The 24,317-nt window shown below is 46.6% G+C and overlaps 1 long non-coding RNA gene across 1 annotated transcript in view; it reads right to left on the minus strand.

Moving 5' to 3' along the window:
- LOC101944751 (uncharacterized) overlaps window positions 1-24,317 on the minus strand; it is a 31,999-nt gene that overhangs the window by 6,436 nt on the left and 1,246 nt on the right. The window lies entirely within an intron of this gene.

Here is a 24,317-nt window from a genome sequence, read left to right on the forward strand (position 1 = left end):
ATTAATACTATATACTCAAAATGCAGTGGACAACACTAAAAGGTGGAATGGTTTGGAGGAAGACTAATTCCTAATGATCTATATCTCTGAAATGGACTCATCTGAAAAAAAATTGCATTACTGTGTGTAACTGAAAGACAATGAAACCAATCAAACAGTATTTGCAGTTTAGTGTCCTGATTTTTTTTCAAAGATGCTGAGCACTCACAATTCCCATTTATGTTAATAGAGCTGGGTTTGCTCAATACTTCTGAAAATCATGCAAAAGATTCTTGCATGTTTTTTTTCACTCTAGAGGAGATCTTTTGAGATAGAGGAGCAACTCCAAAAGGGCAAAACATTCTAGCTCAAATTTTGACTTCAGCAAAGTTACTCCAAATTTACATTTGTTTAACTGAGAACAGAATTTGGCACCAAATGGTTAGATCTCTTGCCATTGACTAAAGTAGTTAATATTTCTAAAACAATTTCTCATTTTAAATACAAAACCTCTTAGTATGGGTGCTTTATAAAAAATGTGTAATATTGATTTTATACCGAAAAAAGGCTGACCACGTGAAAATGCAAAATTATCAATTTATGCCAGTGTATAGAGCAGGAACACTTCTCTACCAAGGAATGAAGTTGATCACTGAGGGCTAAATTCTGCCACCTTTACTATCATTCTGTAATAGTTTGTTCCTCATACTGCACCAATGGGGCTACTCAGCGTGAGTAAAAGTTGCAGAATCTGGCCAGGGATACAGTGCTCACTAATTAATGGCAGGGCTAGGATCACCGCCTATTAAGGTTGCCCAACACTTCCCATTATAAGTTTTCAGTTGCTTATAACTTAGCTAAACTTTAACCATTTGGTCTGAAGTTTTCCATGCTGAGTATTTGTCTTAGGCTGAATGTGTTGAAAAATTCAGCCAAAATGGTTCCACTATTTCCAAGAATGAAGCTAAGAGAAAAGTACATTGTTTTGCCCATTTAAAAAAAATTCTGATTATCATTTCTTTAAAAAGCTCTCATCCCCTTCTGTCTCCCTTCCCCCCAACCCCCATTTTGGAACAGGGATTTAAAATTTGTCAAGATGGCAGCCTCTGTGTCAGGGATGTGGCTTCTGTTGTCCCCATGAAAATCTGCCCAAATTTCACTAGTTGTAAGCTTTTGAAAAATCACAATTTGCACATGCTCAATAGAGATTAGATTTTTACAACTAAATTCCTTGAAGATTCCATGTGTATAACTATGCACCAGCCCAGGGCTGAGCAGGACTTTTTCTGCAACTGCAGTTTTGGGCTGCCACAGGCCTTGCCATATCTGGGTTTGAGCATCTGAACTTAGGAAAGAGCATTCCTTCTCTATCTGTTTTCTCAGTAACCCCCTCATTGGCCCAGGCAGCAAGGAGGATGAAGCTGCCTGGTCTAAATGCAGAGGAGACAAGAGCCAGATGTGCAGGTGAGTGGAAGGAGTAGACTGGGGGGAGGCAAAAACTGAGATTAGAGATTGGCGAGGGGAAAGGGAGGAGAGACCGAGACAGGTTGGGAAAGGAGATTGGGACTGAAAACCAGTGGGGCAAGGGTAGGAGGTGAGGGAGAGGCATTGGTGGGGATGGAGAATTATGATTGACTGGGCGGGGAGCTCCCGGCCCCTCCCCTGCTGTCCCCTCTCCCCCATAGTCACGCCACCACGCGGGCAGCATTCTGGGCGGCGGGATTGCGTGCTCCTGCCGAGCAGCGCAGCAACATGTCTGGCTCCGACCGGGCAGCGTGGCTACCAGACATACTGCTCTGAGCAGCATGGTAAGGGAGCTGGGGCCGGGGGGTTGGATAAGGGGCAGGGGGGGTCCCAGAGGGCAGACAGGGGGCAGTTGGATGGGGCGGAGGTTCTGGGAGGGGTGTGGATAGGGGATGGGGAACGGGGTGGGGGGGTTGGATAGGCATGGAGTCCCGGGGGGGCCTGTCGGGGTGGGGGTGTGGATAGGGGTTGGGGCAGTCAGGGGACTGGGAGCAGGGTTGTTGGATAGGGGATGGGGTCCCGGGGAGCAGTTAGGGGCAGTCAGGGGACAAGGAGCAGGGGGGGTTGGATGGGTCAGGGGTTCTGAGAGGGGCAGGAAGTGGGAGGGGGCGGATAGGGGGTGGGGGCCAGGCTGTTAGGGGAGGCACAGCCTTCCTTACCCGGCCCTCCATACATTTTTGCAACCCCAATGTGGCCCTCGGGCCAAAAAGTTTTCCCACCCCTGACTTAGATGCTTAAGCCACATGACTCCAGGAGAGGGGATCTGGTTGTGGAATGCTAGCAAAGATAGGTGCCTCCTTGCAGCCCAGACTTAAGCACCTAACTTCATGAGAGGGGAAGGGTTTAGGACATGTCCTCTTATCAGCATCTCCCATTGGCTAACTTAGGCAGCTCCCCACCAACCTTGCTGACTTTTGTGGATCGCGTTCTTAGGTGCCAGAGTAGCAGCCGTGTTAGTCTGTATCCGCAAGAAGAACAGGAGTACTTGTAGCATCTTAGAGACTAACACATTTGTTTGAGCATAAGCTTTCGTGGGCTACAGCCCACTTCATCGGATGCATGTAGTGGAAAATACAGTAGGAAGATATACATCTACACAGAGAACATGAAACAACGGGTGTTACTATATACACTATAGGGAGAGTGTTCAGTTAAGGTGAGCTTTTATCAGCAGGAGAGAAAAAAAAACCTGTAGTGGTAATGAAAATGGCCCATTTCCAGCAATTGACAAGGAGAGATGAGGAACTGGGTGGGGGGGAGGCTAGAGGGGCGTGGAAATAAGCATGGGGAAATAGTTTTACTTTGTGTAATGGTCCATCCACTCCCAGTCTTTGTTCAAGCCTAATTTAATGGTGTCCAAATTGCAAATTAATTCCAATTCAGCAGTCTCTCGTTGGAGTCTGTTTTTGAAGTTTTTTTGTTGTAATATTGCAACTTTTAGGTCTGTAATTGAGTGGCCAGGGAGATTGAAGTGTTCTCCAACTGGTTTTTGAATGTTATAATTCTTGACGTCTGATTTGTGTCCATTTATTCTTTTACGTAGAGACTGTCCGGTTTGGCCAACGTATATGGCAGAGGGACATTGCTGGCACATGATGGCATATATCACATTGGAAGATGTGCAGGTGAACAAGCCTCTGATAGTGTGGCTGATGTGATTAGGTCCTATGATGGTATCCCCTGAATAGATATGTGGACAGAGTTGGCAACAGGCTTTGTTGCAAGGATAGGTTCCTGGGTTAGTGTTTTTGTTGTGTGGTGTGTGGTTGCTGGTGAGTATTTGCTTCAGGTTTGGGGGCTGTCTGTAAGCAAGGACTGGCCTGACTCCCAAGATCTGTGAGAGTGATGAATCATCCTTCAGGATAGGTTGTAGATCCCTGATGATGCGCTGGAGCGGTTTTAGTTGGGGGCTGAAGGTGATGGCTAGTGGCGTTCTGTTACTTTCTTTGTTGGGCCTGTCCTGTAGTAGGTGACTTCTGGGTATTCTTCTGGCTCTGTCTGTTTTTTTCACTTCAGTAGGTGGGTATTGTAGTTGTAAGAACGCTTGATAGTGATCTTGTTGGTGTTTGTCTCTGTCTGAGGGGTTGGAGCAAATGCGATTGTATCGTACACTTTGGCTGTAGACAGTGGATCGAGTGGTGTGGTGGTCTGGATGAAAGCTGGAGGCATGTAGGTAAGTATAGCAGTCAGTAGGTTTCCGGTATAGGGTGGTATTTATGTGGCCATCGTTTATTAGTACTGTAGTGTCTTGATGGTGGGGTGGAAATTGTTGAAATCAAGATGGAATTCCTCAAGGGCTTCTTTTCCATGGGTCAGATGATGAAGATGTCATCAATATAGCGCAAGTAGAATAGGTGCCTATCTCTCCCCATTCATTGTATAGGGAGCCTAAGTGCCTAACACAGATTTTGTGGATGTTCCACGTTGTTCCAGTGATTTTCTAGGTGCCTAAAAGTTAGTCGTTTCAATGCTCAGTTTCATCACCCAAATCCCTTTGTGGATCTGGGACTAATTCTGCCTCTGAAATACTCTGCCAACTTTTGTGGTTGTACAATCATATTTTCTTATGGTTGTTTTTTTATTTCTTCTTTGTTGCTGTGTGAAAGACCCACAAAGGAAACTGAGTGATTATAAAGAAGAAACAATGAAACTACCTAAACTAAAAGAGTTTACTAAAAGAGTTTACTAAAAACTAAAAACTTAAATGCTCAAAGTAAAGAGACTGAAAAAATAGAGAAATATTTTGGATCTGATATTTTAGTTACCGTAATCTCAAGTGCTACTTGGATCAGCTACATAAAGTTTTCAGACAGAAGTGTAATTAAGTTGATATGTCTAATCATTCTTTGGAACTAATCTGAAGTTGTGTTTCCTTTTGCCAGTTACTTCCTAAGGCCAAATTTTTAAAGATATTTAAGGGCCTAGAAATGCAGATAGGTACCTGTCTGCATCTTTAGACACCTAAATACCTTTAAAAATCTGGCCCCTTGCCTCTGTTGTTACCATTCCTTTACATTTTCCCACCAGACCCTTGATGCCTTTCCATTTTAATCTTTGTTTCCCTCTTAGTGGCCTCTAGTCCCACTGCTACTTCCTCGTGGAGCCTCTATTCTGCTGCAAACCACGCCCTGAGATGTTGGCCATCTACTTACCAACCCTACATTGGAATTAGCTATCCTCACTCGTTATGATGAAGGACAAGACTTCTTCTGGTACAGACATCTTCCATGGATCTCAACTGTGCTTCTTTCCCCAGTCATTCCTCCATACTCTTAAACCGTTAGTCCATGGCTGCTCAGCTCTGCCAGTATTCTCGTGTTCTGCATGCTTCCTCCATCCTCCTTTTCTACTTCTCAAAGCTTTTCTGGGCCCACAGGCACCTTCACAGAAGACTGCATATGCATCTCATTTTGCTTTTCCCTTGTAGTCCTACTTCCCACTGGCCTGCTTCTTGATCCTATCAATTATATCTATTGGTGGCTCCCAAGGGAGTGGGATGCCACCAACTACTAGAGGATAAAAAACATGGAAAACAAAAATAGAACTGACAAAGTTTTCCAATATTTTGTTCCTATCAGCCTGTTTCTGAGCGAGTAATAGAAATACAGAGGCTTCTGTACATAGAAAAGCCAAAATTATTAAATGGAGAAGCCAAGTGCTACTCTAGCCAAGAAAGGACCCTAATTAGCAAATTAAAGGCGTCCAGTGTCTAAGGCACAGAAGTGCACACAAGGCTGCAGAAACCATGGTTTATAAGTATGGAAGGAGGATGTGTGTATTTATGTATTTTGTTAAATCCTAAGGCTGGTGAAAATAAAGGGAGAATTAAATGAGTTACAGGGCTTTGTTTGAAAGGCATTTTTATAAAACAAAATAACAGTAATATCCAGGCACATAACCATGAGAGCTTTAAATATTGCTACTGTCAATAACTACCCCCCTCTTCTTCCTGCCCCCAAAAAGAACAAAGGCAGCAACCAAGTAAATGTGTCAGTGAGGAATAAAAGTGATAAATAGTTTGTAAAGTGAAGTCAAGTGGAAAATTACCATGAGAAATATATCAAAAATGTGTTCAAGAATCTGGTTTAAGATATCAAAAAGTCTATTTTGACCTTCAAATGATTCTTTCCTAAATAAGAATAATAGGTTGTAAAATGTGCAAAACTGGATAAGATTAAAGAAAACTAAAATGTTACATGTTACACATTTAGACATTAAACTGCTTGCAAGATAGGGCTGTAGAACGTAGGTTCAATTCCCACTTTTTATAAAGTTTTGTCAGCATAGCTTCCTCTAGCCAAATGACTTACTCTTTCAAAGCTGATATTTTTTCCCAAAAATATTTCATTGTTTTAACATGCCAGTAAATTTATATGCTGACATTTTGTTGAGGTTGTTGAAATGCACTGCTAAAGATCATGTTCGTGTTTCCATAGTGTATTGATCGTTTTACACTCTTAATTTTTTCCCATTACAGGCTTAGTCACATGGGCCTTTAAGCAAATTAACATAAATTAATATAAATCTTCATCAGAAAGAATGATTTATGGAGATGAGTAACGGTAGTAGTGTGAATTATTACACTGTTTACAGAGATAACATCTAAAAGCAAGATTGAACCAATAGGAGTGTGCCTAGAGAAAACAACTGTAACACTATGTAGATTGAGAAACTAAATCCTTCCTCTTACCAGCTACTAGTGTTAATACACAACCATTATAATAGACCTTATTGGTCTTGGTAACACAATGTAACAGCATCAGACTGAGGAGGCAGTCTCCAAGGAAAGGAAAGAATAGGAAGCTCTGAGGGAGGTGTAAGGCAGTGATGGGTCATGTTGAATTTACCTTCTACCTCCACAACTGGTAGGGTTCAGAGGCCTGAGAACAGTATTCTTTTTTTCTCTCTCCTCAGATGAGGGGGTTGGAAGCATGGGTGCCATTGCTTCATGTTCTGATTCTCTAAACCAATTCACCTGTCATTTCTAGTGTTCCTTTTTGCTCATCAACAAAACTAATTAACTACCAAAGCTAAATGCTGTTTTCATTTTCAACGTGTGCAACCCCACTGAAAATAAAGGAGTGGCACAGGTATAATTGAGTTGGAATTTAAGACTGTACATTGCACAAGTGTAACTGATGACCTAATTTGCTATGTTAAATATAAGAAATTCTATTCTATAATCTATACCTACCTTTTAGGGCATGTCTCCAATTGAACTGGGAGGTGCATTTCCCAGCTCGCATAGATATACGCATGCTATCTCCACTCAAGATAGCGCCTAAAAATAGTAGTGTGTTGATGGCAGCATGGGTGGCAGCTCAAGTACATACCGAGGGGGTTGGACGGTATTGTACTTGGGGCAGCTGCCTATGCCACCACCGACACACTGATATTTTTAGGTGCTAGCTTGAGCAGAGCTAGCACAGGTATGTACATGAGCTGGGAATCGCAACTTCCAGTTCAAATGCAAACATACTCTTAAGAGTTTGCAGAAAAGGGGCTTTAGCTTATGGAAGAGGGAAGTTTCCTGCTGGTCTTGATAAGGGATTAAATAGGGAATCCCCGTCCTGATCTTGGAAAAGTCACTCAAGTCTTTATTTGAGCAATCATCTGAGAGACAAGGTGGGTGAGGTGATATCTTTTACACAAGCAATTTCTGTTGGTGACGGAGATAAGCTTTTAATATTACACCGAGCTCTTCAGGTCTGTGTAAGCTTGAAAGCTTATCTGTTTTACCAACAGAAGTTGATCCAATAAAATATTACCTCACCCTTGTCTCTCTAATATCCTGGGACCAACATTGCTAAAATCATACAGCACACTTAATTTGTAGAGACCTAATTGCTTGTAATTTCCTAAACTAGGAAAACAACCTTTTTTCCATTAAAATAATCTGACTTTGACCAATACCTCTGATAATTCCTATGAGATAGGTGCTGGTTGCTGATGGATAAAGTTGCCAGTATGGGCCCACATGTGTCAACAAATATATGCCACATATGTGTTTTGATGAGTAAATTCATCTAACTTGTTTACAATTCATGTAAATTGGTACTGTTAATTAGCTAGAATTCTCCTGCACACTTAAATATCCATAAGGATGATGAAGTATGTATAGGACAAAATTCACTGACAAAAGAGGTGGTATTAGAGTGAAAATAAGAATAGGCTATCCAACAACCAAGTTATTCCTTTGTTACTTTCTTATAGTGCAAGTTACCCCTATGGTGTACATTAATAGTGCTGAAGGCATTTGTACTGTGATGTATTTCTAAATTGGAAGCCCGTACCAAAGCGCTGGTCATGGGTCTGAGATTAGGAGGATGAACCTCCAGTTGTTCACAGTACGTTGTTTTTTTTCCATAGCCTGCTTAAAGAGATGGAATTTGAGGTAACTCTTTCTAGCATGCCGGATGAGATTGTAGAAGGGCAGATGCTGCACTGATCAGGGATATGACCTTCTCCAAGGCATAATAGATACCTTATGTGTCCATCCATAATGAATGTAAATCTGCTGCATGTGGGGTAGTGTATTCCTCAGCCAAGAGGTAAAAGGAGGTCTTGACATTGACCAATAAGCTGGGAAAACTAAGTCTAAAAAAACACCGACGGGACACTATGCCAGGAGTGGGGATGTACACAGACAAACATTCCACAGGACCACTGTAGATGCTTACTGTAGGTAAGTAACTGTTCTGTACCCTTCCAAAATAGACAGTATGAGTTACCAGTGCCAAAGACACTCGTGGTGTCAGCTGTAGATGTACATAATGGAGAAAATGGGTAGTCACATGTCCATATATGGTTGATTTGGTAATGTTCAAATCAGAATGCTTCTTAAATGAGATCCACTGCTGTGCATTTTACCCATGCATATAACATTAGTCAGTACACATGGTGCACATCCAAACTCAAAAGAGTTGAACTGGGCTATATGAGTTTGAATGATCTTTTTAAAAAAAAAAAATTCCTCAAATAAGCCATAGACTATAACAAATCTTGACTATTCTATTATAGTTCTATCCTGATACTATGTTACCCCTTTGATACAGCATACAGCTGATAGATGTGAGACCTTGGAAGCATGGAAACTTCAAAAGACTATTTTGCTGAGATGTGCCAAATGGGCCCAGGGATTATTCTTAAATGTGTGTACCTATAAATGTTTTATGTATCTTTGTGAGGAAAGGATTGTATGATAACTCCATGGTGAGGGTTACTGAGCTTCCTCGAGGAACTAAAAACAGCAGGGAATAATTACTGCAATTCCTGAGACAGGCAAACCACTCCAGAGAAGTACCACCTTAAAGTGGGATTGGGGAGGGGAAATGGAAGAGATCCAGGAGACAAAGGGCTTTTGGTATAAAGGGTCAGCGTGAACTGACTCAAAGATCCTCTTTTGATCCAAAAGGTGACACGAGATTGTAACCTAAAGGGCAAAACCCTGCTGGAAGGGTTTGAAAGACTGTGACCTGACAGATTCTCCATGTGGAAGATGGGTAACACCTGGTAAGCTTAGCATGCATGTAGACTATTTATTATTTTATATGTTTTCTCTGTAATGCTTTTGTCCTAAATAAATGTACTGTACTTTGTGAAAGTTGGCTGCTCACTGGGAAACATTGTCATAGTCCCTGGGAGAAAGCAGAACCATGGGGTGCTGGACTAAGGTCAACTCTTCTGGGATAGTCACAGTGAACTACAAGTACTATAGTGTATATACTAAGTAAAATATAGATGGGTTAAAAAAATAGATAAGTTTGTGGAGGATAGGTCTATCAATGGCTATTAGCCAAAATGGCTAGAGATGCAACCCTATGCTATGGGTGTCCTAAACTTCTGACTGCCAGAAGCTGGGACTAGATGATAGGGGCTGGATCATTTGATAATTGCCCTGTTCTGTTCATTCTCTGACGCATCTGGCTCTGGCCACTATCAGGAGACAGGATACTGGGCTAGATGAACCATTGGTCTGACCCAGTATGGATATTCTTATGTTCTTAATCGCAGGGGGACTGCAAGTCTAAATCCCGTCTGGAGGGAAAGGGACATAAGTCCCCACCAACAAAAAGGTGACAGCTGGAGGCCTGAGATCTAAAAGGGGTGCCTTTGAGCAGACTAGGGAGGGAGCAGAGATGCAGTTAAGCCCAGAACTGTGGCAACAGTTTATACACTGCCCTAAATACAGAGGATATTTCTTTTCAAATTCGCTAGGTAGTGGTGTATAGTCTAACAAATCAACTGACTTCCTTACCTTTCTCAAAAACCCACCCTATATGACTGCTGTAAACATCCCCCTTCTTGCCTGTGAATATTTATGAATTCTTAACACATACAATGCTCTCTCTTATTACAAATGTTTTCTATTAAAAACTCAAGTTCACTTACTGCAGAATCCTTTAAAACAAAACAAAAATGTCTACAAAAGCATTTTGGGAAGGTTTTGGGGGGGATGGGGAAGGGAAGATGGCACTTTTCACAGTTACATCTGTGTACACAGGTGTAGACTGCGGTTATGTAAAGGAAGTGGGTGGCTTAAGGGCAAACTTAAATGTATTATAACAACTTGATCTGTACTTCTAAATTCCTTGTTTCTTTTTTGAACAGTGTTAAGACTGCTAAACTAAAATTTGGTTCTGTATTATGGTATTTGGCATGTAAAGTTGCTGGGGGCACTGAAACATTACATGCTACAATTTGCTACAGGTGGGAACTGAATTTGTGTGATTGCAACATACATAGCTTGACGAGTTGTGCTCTGAAATAAAGAGGACTGACACTTCATATTTCAGAGTGGCTTATATGTATTGTACCAGGAGTTTTTCTGGACCATCCCTCCTCACTCCCTCTCTTCTCTTCAAAGCAAGACAAGTCCACAACTATTAAAAGTTAAGGTCAATTAAAGGTTTGATTAATTGGTTCATTTCTTAATGTAAGGGTGTTTGCTTACTCTGAATAGCTGACACACAACTGGTCTTTATGAGTTATGCACCCAGGACCCAGAAGAACCAACAAAGAACATGAAGATTTAGAAATCCCTAGTTTGCTATTTCCCTGAAAAAAAGCTCTTAAGCAGCCACTAGTCAGTTTTACACATCCCTTTACTTTTTACCAAGACAATAGGGTTTAGCCAGGATTAGAAAGAAGGGCACGACCCAATGCTCAGAGGGCTAAATTCTCTTGATTGGACAAACTGCACTTAGCAGCAGGATTAGAAGCAAGGGGTACAAAAATGATGTTAAGCTACTTTTACATTCTCTTGGTCTGGGGCTGTTCTAACATAAGCCCAATTGTGAGTGACCGCAAGGGGCCATTTTGATAGGCTGGGATATGGGGATGCCCCACCAAACCCACTTTCCTCTAGAAATACTCCCAGTGTTGGGGGCTAGGGCCCTGATCCACTTTTAGCCCAGTGGGTAGAGTAATCACCTGGAACATGGGAGATCCAGGTTCAATTCCTCCCTCTGCCTGAGAGGGGACGAGAGATGGAGAATGGCCCTATAGCCTGATTGTTAGGAAACTCTTTCGGAAACCCAGCGTTCAGCCCTGGCTCCAGTGACTCTACTCTTTAATTATTTACACACAGCAGACCACCTGCATCAGAATATCCCATAGTCTAGTAGTTAGAGCACTCTCCTGGGAGGCAGGAGACCCCCTATACAAATCCTTTCTCCCCCTCTGGCAGAGAGGGGGTAAGTTAACCTGGATCTCCCACATCCCAGGCAAGTGCTCTACTAACCACTGGATTAAAGGTTATAAGGTGGGTAACACCACTACCACGTCCTCCTCAAGCCAGATTTTGAATGGGGCCCAATCCAGTAGGCAGCATCTAGCATCTATGGGATCGGGCCCTGCATGCAACTTAGGCAGCTTGAATGCATATTTTTCCGCAGTTCATGAATCTCTCTGGGGCTTGGGTGGAGATATGTATCCAGATCCATAGAGGGAGGCAGTGGTACATATGTCCAGGGGCAGAAACTAGGAACTTTTCCTTTGAAAACGTAGGCACTGAGTGAGTTTAGATGCCTACAACGTTCAATGGGAGTTTTGTGGATCACAATGGAACCAAAACTGAGACTTAAGCACTTAAACCTGAGACTTAGGTGCCTAAGCTTGGGGTTTAGATGCCTAAATACCTTTGTGGATCTGGGACCAAGCTAGTTTAGGTGCCTACAAGGTTAGGTGGTAGTTGAGTGGGGATTTTGTGAATCACAGGGGAGCCTAAAACTGGGACTTAGGTGCCTAAGTACATTTGTGAATCTGGGCCTGAGAGTCTCTGTGCCAAATAGAGATTCCCTTAGCACAAGGGAAATCTTCAAAGGGCTGAATCTATGGTCTTTACATCTCTTTTGCACTGCCAGATCAGTCCAAAGCGACCTTAATGCAGCCAAGACTTTGGTGCACACAGTCCATACAGTGTGCATGCCATCATAGAGTTCTAAAACTGAGAGACACAAACTGCTCTAAGTCTATGCATTGACCTCCCACTGATGTCGATTAAAAGCATTCCAAGCACTGGATCAAAGTGATCATGACTTGAAGACTAACTCATGGTCTAGTTTGACCTTTGTCCTCAAAGGCCATATTTACTTATTTCTTACAGTGTGTTAATGTAGGGTATTTGCACAGCTGCAAACATACACACCTTGAACAATTCCACAGAAGCTAATACCAAGCTTGTTGATTAAAATTTTTAACTTGTATACAGTAAAGTAGGATACTTCACTCTTTGATGCTGCACTTAATTTGTACATATGGAAAACAGCTAGTCTCTCTCTCTCTCTCTCTCTCTCTATATATATATATATATATATAATCAGTTAGATCTATTGATTTGTGGAGTACTCTCTGCGGGAATTAATTTCTCCATCACTAGAGAAATGTAATACTCTACAGGATACTGAAGGGAACAATCCAGGTTTGGGACAGTAGGGTAGATAAGACATACTGCATCTTTTCCAGCTAGAATGTCTTTGATTCTCATTGCTGCCAATGCAGGCATTTGTAAGAAACTAATTTTATAGGTTTGTAAAAATAAAACTGATAATACCTGAATGACTTTTCACCCCTGGACTGGCATGTTAAGTCTCTAGTGTTAGAACTTTGTCACTAGTGGGGTGGTGTTTATCACACTTTTGCTGAAGAAGTGGGAAATGGCTTGAAGATGGCAGAGTAATAATAGGAAAAATGAACCTTGACTCGTATAAACACATGTATAAAACTTGCATAGTCAAAGTAAAAAAAATTGATCTTTGTGATACCTCTGCTGATTCATTCTATGTTTATATAGTCATATTTATACTAGAAAATAACACTTTTGAAGCAGTCATCTCATCTTCATCTACATACACAATTTTTCCTGTGTAACTGAAGACAAAGAAGAGCTCTTTGATAGTTGTTTCAATATTAATGGGTTCTTTAAGTGCCAGGGAACACTTAAGCATCATGCCAGCATTCATTAAGACTGAGGAGAATTCTAATGACTAATCAAATTAATGTAATTTTAAAATGGAGATTGTAAAAATTTTCTTTAGCTATACATTTGTAACAAAAAATTATGCAGCATTAGGATTAAATTATTTCTTTTGCTACTGGCTTGTTTATAATCTAAGAACATATTTGCCTACCAAATTGCAACCCCCACCATGAATGACTTAACTCTCCCCTAAAGCCCTTCCCCACTCATGCGCCGTCCTCTTTTTCCACGTTCTTGATGACTTTTTCAACAAGAAGAGTGACAAGATCAGACATGACAAACCCCCTCCTACTTTTCCTTTTACCTGCCTGTCCCCTCTCCTCCTTCCCCCTATCACTGACACTGAGGAATTTAACCTGTTTTTCTCCTCTAACCATATCACCTTTTCCAGTGATTCCATTATCTCATCTCCTTCCCACCTCCCATACTCTTCTTAACTCTACTCTCATCAGGTCACTTCCTATCATAATAGGATAGGGAATAATCATAGTGTGCTTCTAAAAATCCCACAGTTGATCCACTGCCCTCTTCCATTACTATCTCTTCTTTTTTTTCCCCTTCACTTCTAAATTCAAAGACTGTGCCATTTACAAACATCTCAAGTTCCTCTCCATCAACTCTATCTTTGGTCTATTCCTATGTGGTTTCTGCTGTCTTCACTCCACTGAAACTGTTTTCATCAAGATCTTTCTCTGATCAAATCTCTGGCCTGTACTCCATCTTCAGACTCAAACTCTCCATTGCCTTTGACACCAGTGATCATACTCTCACTCTGAAATCTTGTTCCTTGACATTTGCAAATTGTCTGCTCTTAGTTCTTCTATCTTTCTGACCCCTTCAACATCTCTTTCAGCAGGGTTCCTCCTCCAGCTTTCACTTTTCATGGAGTTTCCATTGGTCTCTATCCTTGGATCTTTTCCCTTTCCCCTTGTGCCCTTTCTCTAGATTATCTCATTTGTTTACATAGCTTTGATTGTTATCTCCACACTGATGACTCACAAAGCTAACCCAACACTCCCAACCAACTGGAGGAGAGTGCAGATCTCTTTTCATCAATATAGCTCCCACTTGCTGAGGGTTTCCACTTCAGATATTTCCTCAGTCAGAAAAAAGAAAGACTCTACCTTTATTCCATCATGGACTTTAGGAAATTGAACAATTACATCAAGAAGTTCAAATTCTGCATGCTGACACAGGTCTCTGTTATTCTTACCCTTTCCCCCAAGGCCATTTCAAGGCTCCTAAAATGCATGATTTAAAATCTCAGTCAGACCAGCTCAGTAAAAATATTTTCACTTCATATCTCAGACCTCAAGGAAACCAACTGGCTAGTTCAAGCTTGCACATGACAAGCCATGGAGGAATTTCTGATAGTACCATGTACCCCTTCTGACCCTAATACTATGGATAATTTGGGGAAAATATCCAGAAAATATATTTAATTGGAACAATCCTGGACCCTAAAAGCTAAGTCTTTCTTTTCAAAGAAATGACTTGTGGATATTTCCTAAACAATACTCCTTCCTGAGGGAGAGCCAAAAACCTGCGTCATCAGGTTTACTCTTAAGATTAATAGATCTCATGGTCTCCTCCATGTGACACCTTATGCTTAACTACAGATGAGACCATTACTACATTGATTGGCAATGAATAACACTCCACCTGTGGATGATGTGGCAGTACTTTATCACAGACATGTTCCTATTACACTGATATAAAGATCATATTTATGCCTTTATATCAATCTCATTGATTCCACTGCTGGTCAGAAAATTAGTTCTTCAAGTGTACTATCCCCGCACTAGGATTTACACTTCCCTAGAAAACTATTTCTAGTAAAAGACGGTTACTCACCGTTGTAACTGTTGTTCTTCGAGATGTGTTGCTCATATCCATTCCATTAGGTGTGTGCGCGCCGCGTGCACGATCGTCGGAAGATTTTTACCCTAGCAACACCGGCGGGTCGGCTGTGGAGCCCCCTAGAGTGGCGCCTTCATGGCGCTGAATATATACCCCAGCCGACCCGGCGCCCCCTCAGTTCCTTCTTGCCGGCTACTCCGACAGTGGGGACGGAGGGCGGGTTTGGAATGGATATGAGCAACACATCTCGAAGAACAACAGTTACAACGGTGAGTAACCGTCTTTTCTTCTTCGAGTGCTTGCTCATATCCATTCCATTAGGTGACTCCCAAGCCCAACTTAGGTGGTGGGGTCGGAGTGAGACATTGCTGTGTGCAAAACTGCTGATCCGAAGGCAGCATCGTCCCTGGACTGCTGCACTAGTGCATAGTGTTCTGTAAACGTGTGGACTGACGACCAAACCGCAGCTCTACAAATGTCCTGGATCGGAACTTGCGCCAGGAAAGCCGTCGAGGAAGCTTGGGCCCTCGTGGAGTGAGCGGTGAGGTGTGGTACTGAGACACCTGCCAGGTCGTAGCAAGCCCGGATGCAAGACGTAATCCAGGAGGATAGGCGTTGTGAGGAGACCGGTGAGCCTTTCATTCGGTCGGCCACTGCAACGAAGAGTTGCGTCGTCTTTCTAAAGTGCTTTGTGCGGTCAATATAGAAGGCCAGGGCCCTTCGCACGTCCAGGGAATGCAAACGTTGATCCTGGCGAGTAGCATGTGGTTTAGGGTGAAAAACCGGGAGAAATATATCCTGGTTGATATGAAATGGAGAAACCACTTTAGGGAGAAAGGCAGGATGTGGACGAAGCTGCACTTTATCCTTGTGGAAAACTGTGTAAGGGGGCTCGGATGTAAGCGCCCTGAGTTCAGAAACGCGCCTTGCTGAGGTGATGGCTACGAGGAAGGCTGTCTTCCAGGACAGGTACAGAAGTGAACAGGTGGCCAGTGGCTCAAATGGAGGACCTGTGAGCTTGGAGAGAACCAGGTTGAGGTCCCACGTCGGAACGGGCTGACGTTGTTGTGGGTACATCCGGTCTAAGCCCTTGAGGAATCTAACGACCATCGGGTTAGAGAATACCGAGGACGCGAGTTCCCCTGGATGGAAGGCCGATATAGCGGCCAGGTGAACTCTAATTGAAGATATCGCCAACCCTTGCTGTTTTAGGGAGAGGAGATATTCCAAAATAAGAGGAATAGGTGCGTGCAATGGGGACGTGGCTCGTTGCTCGCACCAACAGGAGAACCGCTTCCACTTGGCCAAGTATGTGGTCCGTGTTGAAGGCTTCCTACTGCTCAGCAGAATCTGTTGGACAGAGTGTGAACACTGTTGCTCTGCCTGGGTGAACCATGGAGCAGCCACGCCGTGAGGTGGAGTGATTGCAGGTCGGGGTGACGCAGCCGGCCGTGGTTCTGCGTGATGAGATCCGGATACAACGGAAGCGGGATCGGTGTCTGAACCGAGAGTTCCAGCAGCGTGGTGTACCAATGTTGTCTCGGCCACGCTGGAGCGATCAGAATCACCTGTGCCTGGTCTCTGCGCAATTTGAGCAGTACCTTGTGGACCAGAGGAAACGGAGGGAAGGCATAAAACAGGTGGTCTTTCCAGGGAAGGAGAAACGCATCCGAGAGGGAGCCTGGGGCTCGACCTTGCAGGGAGCAGAACACGTGGCACTTCCTGTTGTCTCGAGATGCAAACAGGTCTATCTGGGGAAACCCCCACTTCTGGAAGACGGAATGTATGATGTCCGGACGGATAGACCACTCGTGCGTTTGAAAGGACCTGCTGAGTCGGTCCGCTAAAGTGTTCTGGACTCCAGGGAGGAACGATGCCGTGAGATGGATTGAGTGGGCGATGCAGAAGTCCCACAGGCGAATGGCCTCTTGGCATAGAATTGACGAACGTGCTCCTCCTTGCTTGTTGATGTAAAACATGGCCGTGGTGTTGTCGGTGAGAACTAACACACAGCGGCCACGTAGGAGATTGAGAAATGCCTGGCACGCCAGGCGCACCGCCATCAGTTCCCGAACATTGATGTGTAGGGCTAGCTGAGGTGCAGTCCACAGGCCCTGGGTATGGTGCTCGTTGAGATGGGCGCCCCAACCCAGAGATGAAGCGTCTGTGACCAGGTGCAGAGAGGGTTGTGGGGCGTGAAACGGCATCCCCTCGCAAACCACATTGTGATCTAGCCACCATGTGAGGGAGGTCAGGACCGAGTTCGGGATTGTGACCACCATATTCAGGCTGTCCCGATGTGGGCGGTATATTGATGACACCCAGGTCTGGAGTGGGCGAAGCCGAAGTCTGGCATGCCTGGTTACGTACGTGCATGAAGCCATGTGACCCAGGAGGGTAAGGCACGACCTCACCGTGGTAGTTGGGAAGGCCTTGAGTCCCTGTATGAGGCTCGTGATGGTGCAAAAGCGATTGTCTGGCAGGATGGCTTGTGCGCGTCTGGAGTCTAGAACCGCACCGATGAATTCTATTCTCTGGGTAGGTTCTAGAGTGGATTTGTCCTTGTTGAGTAGGATACCCAACTTGTTGAATGTGCGCACTATTATGTGGACGTGATCGCGAACTTGTTCCTTGGTGCGACCGCGTACCAGCCAGTCGTCTAGGTACGGGAACACCTGTATCCCTTGCCGACGAAGGTACGCTGCCACGACAGCCATACATTTCGTGAAGACCCGTGGGGCCGAAGATAGGCCGAAGGGAAGGACTGCAAATTGGTAGTGCACCCTGTTTACCACGAATCGGAGGAAGCGTCTGTGAGGCGGGTAAATAGCAATGTGAAAGTATGCGTCTTTCATGTCGAGGGCGGCAAACCAGTCTCCAGGATCGAGGGAAGGGATAATGGCCCCCAGAGAGACCATGCGGAACTTCAACTTTACTACGAATTTGTTGAGTCCGCGCAAGTCCAAGATGGGTCGCAGACCTCCTTTGGACTTGGGAATGAGGAAATAACGGGAATAGAATCCCCTGCCCCTTAATTCCACTGGAACCTCCTCTATGGCCCCCATAGCGAGGAGCGTAGAAACTTCCTGTATAAGAAGTTGCTCGTGAGAAGGGTCCCTGAAGAGGGACGGGGAAGGGGGGGGAGGAGGGGGGGATAGAAGAAAACTGGATAGCGTATCCCCTCTCCACCGTGCGGAGGACCCAACGGTCCGAAGTTATAAGGGACCAAGCACGGTGGAAGTGGGAGAGGCGATCCCGAAAGGAGGGGGCTGGATCCTGGGGGATGACTGGGGCGCCGTCCTCGACCGCACCTTCAAAAGTTCTGCCTGGGGCCTGAAGGTGGTCGAGGTGGCCCCTGGTTCTGGCCGGGTTGAGGGCCGGTCCACCTCCTTCTACCACCTCGCCCTCGCCTCCGGGCCGAGTCCTGTCTCTGACGAGGCGGGGGGGGGGTAAAAGCGCTGAGGCTGCGGCCTAAATGGCCTGCGCTGGGGGCCCACAACATGCATCCCCAGGGAGCGCATGATTGTTCTCGAGTCCTTGAGGCTCTGCAGGCGAGAGTCCGTCTTATCCGAGAACAATCCATGACCCTCAAAAGGCAGATCTTGTAGGGTTTGCTGCAGCTCCGGAGGCAAACCCGAAACCTGAAGCCAGGAGATCCTGCGCATAGCGATGCCCGAAGCCAGGGTCCTCGCCGCTGAGTCTGCAATGTCCAAGGAGGCCTGCAAGGAGGTCCGAGCCACCTTCTTGCCCTCCTCTACCATGGCTCCAAACTCTTCCCTGGACTCTTGGGGAATCAACTCCTTAAACTTCCCCATAGAGTTCCAGGAGTTGAAATTGTAGCGGCTCAGTAGCGCCTGTTGGTTCGCCGCTCTAAGTTGGCTGAGTAAACCTTACGGCCAAACAGGTCGAGCCGCTTAGCCTCTTTTGATTTAGGCGCTGCAGCCTGCTGGCCGTGGCGCTCTCGTGCATTCACTGATTCCACCACCAGTGAGCACGGTTGGGGGTGGGTATACAAGTACCCATAGTCCTTAGAGGGGACAAAGTATTTTCTTTCCACCCCTCTCGCTGTGGGTGGAATGGAGGCAGGAGTTTGCCATATCGTATCCGCATTCGATTGGATCGTGCGGATCAGAGGTAACGCCACCCTCGATGGGGCATCTGCTCCAAGGATGTTCACGATCGGGTCGTGCACCTCCACTATCTCCTCCGCCTGCAGGTCCATATTACGGGCCATCCTACGCAGGAGATCCTGGTGAGCCCGAAGATCTATCGGAGGGGGACCCGTACATGAAGTGCCCGCCACTGCCTCGTCCGGAGAGGAGGAAGAGGATGCCTCCGGTGGTACCGGATCCAAGGGGGGGTCCTGATCCCCTTGCTCTTGGGCCGGGGCATCACCTGCACTTGGGTCCCTGGTGTCGGGTGGCGTGGACACCGAAGCCTCCATGCCTCCTGGCGGAGGCCGAGAGATGGTGGATTCTGGGGCCCTTCTAACCGAGTGACCCGAGCGAGAGGTCGATGGTATTGGAGCCCCTTGCTCTTGGTGGTATGCCCACGGGGTCCAAAACGACCAGTGAGATGGTCCATGAGAGTGGTCCTCTGCCATCTCTTGCCAGTGGCCGAAATTTTGTTCATCGGCGTGCCCTTGAGGGGGGTATGCCGATCTCGACAGGTCCTCCGAGGAGCGAGACACCGATCTAGACGGCCATGGCGGTGCCGAGAGAGATGAAACCATCCCGGTGGGCTGCGGTGCCGCACGGTGCCGGTCCGGAGATGATCTATCTCTACGCGGTGCCGGCGATCGGTGCCGGGACCGCGACCGGTGCCGATGACCTCGTCGGTGCCGGGAGTCGGATCTGGACCTCGACGAGGACCTGGAGTATGCCCGGTGCCGGGAGCGACCCCTCGACGTCGAGCGCCGACCGTAGCGGTGCCGAGAACTACGTCTCGACGTTGATCGGTGCCGACGATCATGTCGGTGCCGAGACGAAGAGCGGTGCCGCGAAGAAGATCTTGGCCGCGAGTACGACCGGTGCCGAGACGATATTCGGTGCCGGGACTGCGAGCGGCGTGGGGACCTGCTTCGGGACCTGGACCGGTGCCGAGGTTCCAGCCCTTGTGATGGCGGGCGCATCAAGGCAGGTTTCCCCCTCGACTGGACCGGGCGAGTCAACGGTGCAGTCGGTGCCGGTGGTTGAGGCGGTGCCGGCTCCGTGAGAGCTATTAAGTCTCTCGCCGCCGCGAAGGTCTCTGGAGTCGACGGGAGGCACTGTATCACCGCCGGCCTAGGGGGAGACGCTATTTGCACCGGACTCAACGGCCTCGGCGCCGGAGTCGACGGTGCCGGAGGCACCTGTTTTCGTTGCTCCACCGGTGGACGCGGCTCTACCCCCGACACTGGGGGAGCTGGCGTCTTCGGCACTGATGTCCCCGTCTTATGGGCTTTTTTATGCCCTGGGGATAAGGACCGGCGCCGAGGCACTTGCTGTGTCTGCGGTGCCGACGAGGTCCGGTGCCGGGGAGGCTTGTCTGACGCCACTCGCGTGGTCGTCGCAGCCGGTGCCGCCGGGGCACTGCGCACCGAGGTGCTAGGTGCCGGGGCCTTGCTCGTGGAAGGAGCGTCCGGGCTAAGAGCCGCCTCCATCAGAAGTTGCCTGAGCCGAAAGTCCCGCTCCTTCTTTCTCGGACGAAAGGCCTTACAGATTTTACACTTGTCTGTCTGGTGTGACTCCCCCAGGCACTTCAGACAGGATTCATGCGGGTCGCTCGTGGGCATAGGTTTAGCGCAGGAGGCGCACAGCTTGAAGCCGGGAGCGTTGGGCATGAGCCCGGCCCCGCGGCCGGGGGAGAAAGGGGGGAGACGACCCCCTTAATCCCCTGGACTATTTAGAACAACTTTAAAACTACTTAACTAACTTACAACAAACTCTAAGACTATAACTATAACTACAACTATGATACAACAAGATAAGCTAGGGAAAGTGGAGAACAGCTAAGCAGCGCTCCACAGTTCCAACGACCGTCAGGGGCGGTAAGAAGGAACTGAGGGGGCGCCGGGTCGGCTGGGGTATATATTCAGCGCCATGAAGGCGCCACTCTAGGGGGCTCCACAGCCGACCCGCCGGTGTTGCTAGGGTAAAAATCTTCCGACGATCGTGCACGCGGCGCGCACACACCTAATGGAATGGATATGAGCAAGCACTCGAAGAAGAACCTAAGATTTCATAGAAGGAATTTAGGTAGTTGGATCTGTACTGCTCTTTTATAGACTTGGCTCAGAGTGCTTGGAGGGCTCTTATGCAGTCCCAGTGGACACAACTTTCTAGAAAGATCCTCAAGCTCGGAAATACTAGAGGTATCTATCTCATATGTGTACATATGCAAAGGCAATACAATCAAACAACTTAGTTGCTGGTAACTAACCTTTATGAGGTCTTTCCCTTGTTTGCTGATAAATATTGTCTCCTGGCACTTGAAGTTTTACTTTACAATACAGAGGCTACCTTTGCTATCATTTCTTTACTATATTGCATGCCAATTAAAAATAATCTGTAACATAGTCCATAGTGCCATCCACATTCTACACGATCACAGAAGTTAGAAATGGAAAAAACCTATTCATCCAGTTAGTCTTCCCTCAGTCAATGAAGAATTGTGCCCTACAGTTTATTCTCCAGTGCTTTGTTCAATTGGTATTAAATGACTCAAGCAACAAGGTTCCCATCTCTCCCCTTGGGAGATACTAAAAATTACTTACAGTTCCCCTCCCTTGTCTCTTTTAACGATGCCTAACATTTTCATTCTATTTAGTTTTTAAATGTAAGAAAAGGAAATTCACATACTAAAATCTGGTTTTAAATGCAATTAAGGTTGTGATGTAAACACACAAAAGCAAGGAAAGACACAGTTAAAGCAGAAAGATAGCATATGTGTTAGTCACCATGTGGTGCCATCTCAGTATTACATTTTTGAGTTAACTGTACATTCCTTTGTTCTTCCTGGTTTGTACCTTAATGTTATGTAAGTGCACTTTCATTGTATAAAAATTAGTATTAAGGCTGGTTATGAAAGTAAGTTTTATTGCTATCACACCAACAAACCACATTTACAAATAAATATTTGTTCCACAAACCAATGTATTACCTGACTGGAAATAATCATTGTCTTCCATAATTTTTTCTCAGTATTAAGGCTTTGTCTTCTAGTCCTTAACCTGTTATATATATTGAATTTCTCAAAATGGAATATGCTTGTTAAAAATACATAACTTCTAGATCAACAAGAGGTAAAACACTCTTTAAAATAGTAATATATGAAAAGTTTTTTTCATACCACAATGCCTCTTTGACAACAGAGCACTCTCAGGCTTAAAGCATACACATTAGTCCAGCCACATATGAAGTGAAGATAGCATGTTCATTGACTAAGGTTTGCTCTACACTACAGATGTATTTGGTATAACTATGGTGCTCAGGGTGTGGAATATCCACACCCAAGTGATGCACTGTTACTAACCTAACCTCTGGTGTAAACCATGCTATGTTGATAAGCATTCCTGTTGACATAGCAATCGCCTCTTGGGGAAGTGAAGTACCTACACCAATGGGTGCATCTTATGGAGATATAGGAGGGGTCGGCAACCTACGGCACACGTGCCGATTTTGAGTGGCACGCTGCCTGCCCGGTGAGAGGAGGAGGAGGCGCCGAAAAGCGCCACGCTGGGGGAAGAAGCGGGGAAGGGGGGAAGCTTGGCTGCCGCAGGACCAAGCTTCTGCCTCCTGCCCCGGCAGGGGAGAGCGGTGGGGGGGGGGGGTCCCGGCCCCCCGCCCCACTCAGGCCCCCTGCCCACTGCTCTCCCCTGCAGGGGCAGCAGGCTGAAGCTTGGTCCTGTGGCAGCCAAGCTTCCCCCTCCCCCACTTCTTCCTACAGCTTGGTGCGTTCCGGCCCCTCCTCCTCCTCCTCCTCCTCCCCCTCCCCCTCCCTGCCGGTGATAACCCTTGTGAGGGGGAGGGGGAGCGGAGCAGAGCCGAGCGGCAGCGTGCTCGCTGCTCCATAGAGCAGGCAGAGAGAGGTAGGGATGGAGCCTGGGGGAAGAGGGTGGAACAGGGCATATCCCTTCCAGCCCCCTGCCTTGAGCTGCTCAGGGCAGGGGGCTGGGAGCACCCCCACGAGCCGAGCACCCCAGCCTTCTGCCCTGGACCCCCCACACTCCCCCCAGCCCTCTGCCCTGACCTCGAGTTGCCCCCAACACCCAGCCTTCTGCCCTGACCTCCCCCCCAACACCCAGCCCTCTGCCCTGACTCCCCCGCAACACCCAGCCTTCTGCCCTGCACCTCCACACACACCCCAGCCCTCTGCCCTGACCTCGAGTCCCCCCAACACCCAGCCTTCTGCCCTGTACCCCCCCACACCCCCAGCCCTCTGCCCTTATCCCTGCACCCCCAGCTTCTGGCACCTGCCAGCCTTCTGCCCTGCACCCCCACACCCACCAGCCTTCTGCCCTGACCCCTGAATCCCCCCACACCACCAGCCTTCTGCCCTGAACCCCCCATATCCCCTCTGCCCTGACCTCTGAACCCCCCCACACACCCAGCCTTCTACCCTGCACCCTCTGCCCTGACCCCTGAACCTCTCCCCCAGGTCTGGGGTCCTGGCTGCCGGCCCCTTGCCAGCCGGCGTCCCGGCCAAAGGCCCTGCTCAGCCCTAGGTGAACAGAACCCCAGGCTGGAAGGGGGCTGAGCAGGCTGGTGGCGTAAGATCAGCATTTTAATTTAATTTTAAATGAAGCTTCTTAAACATTTTGAAAACCTTGTTTACTTTATATACAACAATAGTTTAGTTATATAATATAGACTTAGAGAGACACATGTATTACCGGCATGTGAAACCTTAAATTAAAGTGAATAAATGAAGACTCAGCACACCACTTCTGAAAGGTTGCCTACCCCTGAGATATACCTATATCTCAATGAGCTGGAAGGAACCCTGAAGGGTTATCGAGTCCAGCCCCCTGCCTTCACTAGCAGGACCAAGTACTGATTTTTGCCCCAGATCCCTAAGTGGCCCCCTCAAGGACTGAACTCACAACCCTGGGTTTAACAGGCCAACGGTCAAACCACTGAGCTATCCCTCCCCTCTTCACCAATGATACAGTGATACAGCTGAATTGGTGCAGCTGTGCTGTTGATGCACTGTATGTATAGATAAGCACTAAGCCTATGTCCATACTCCTGCTAGCTCTCATCGAGCCAGTGTGAGTATAAATAGCAGTGTAGCTGCATAGCACTGATAGCAGCAGTGGAGGCACAGCTGAGCTGGGCTGAGGATAAACCCACCTGAAACTGGTACTATTGCAGCGATGCTGCTATGTATACTTGTGCTGGATGAATGAGAGCAAGCATGACTAGTTGTATAGGAGCAGGGCAATTAAGAACATAAGAACGGCCGTACTGGGTCAGACCAAAGGTCCATCTAGTCC

Source organism: Chrysemys picta, chromosome 2 (genome assembly GCF_011386835.1).
Source record: "Chrysemys picta bellii isolate R12L10 chromosome 2, ASM1138683v2, whole genome shotgun sequence".
NCBI lineage: Eukaryota > Metazoa > Chordata > Testudines > Emydidae > Chrysemys > Chrysemys picta.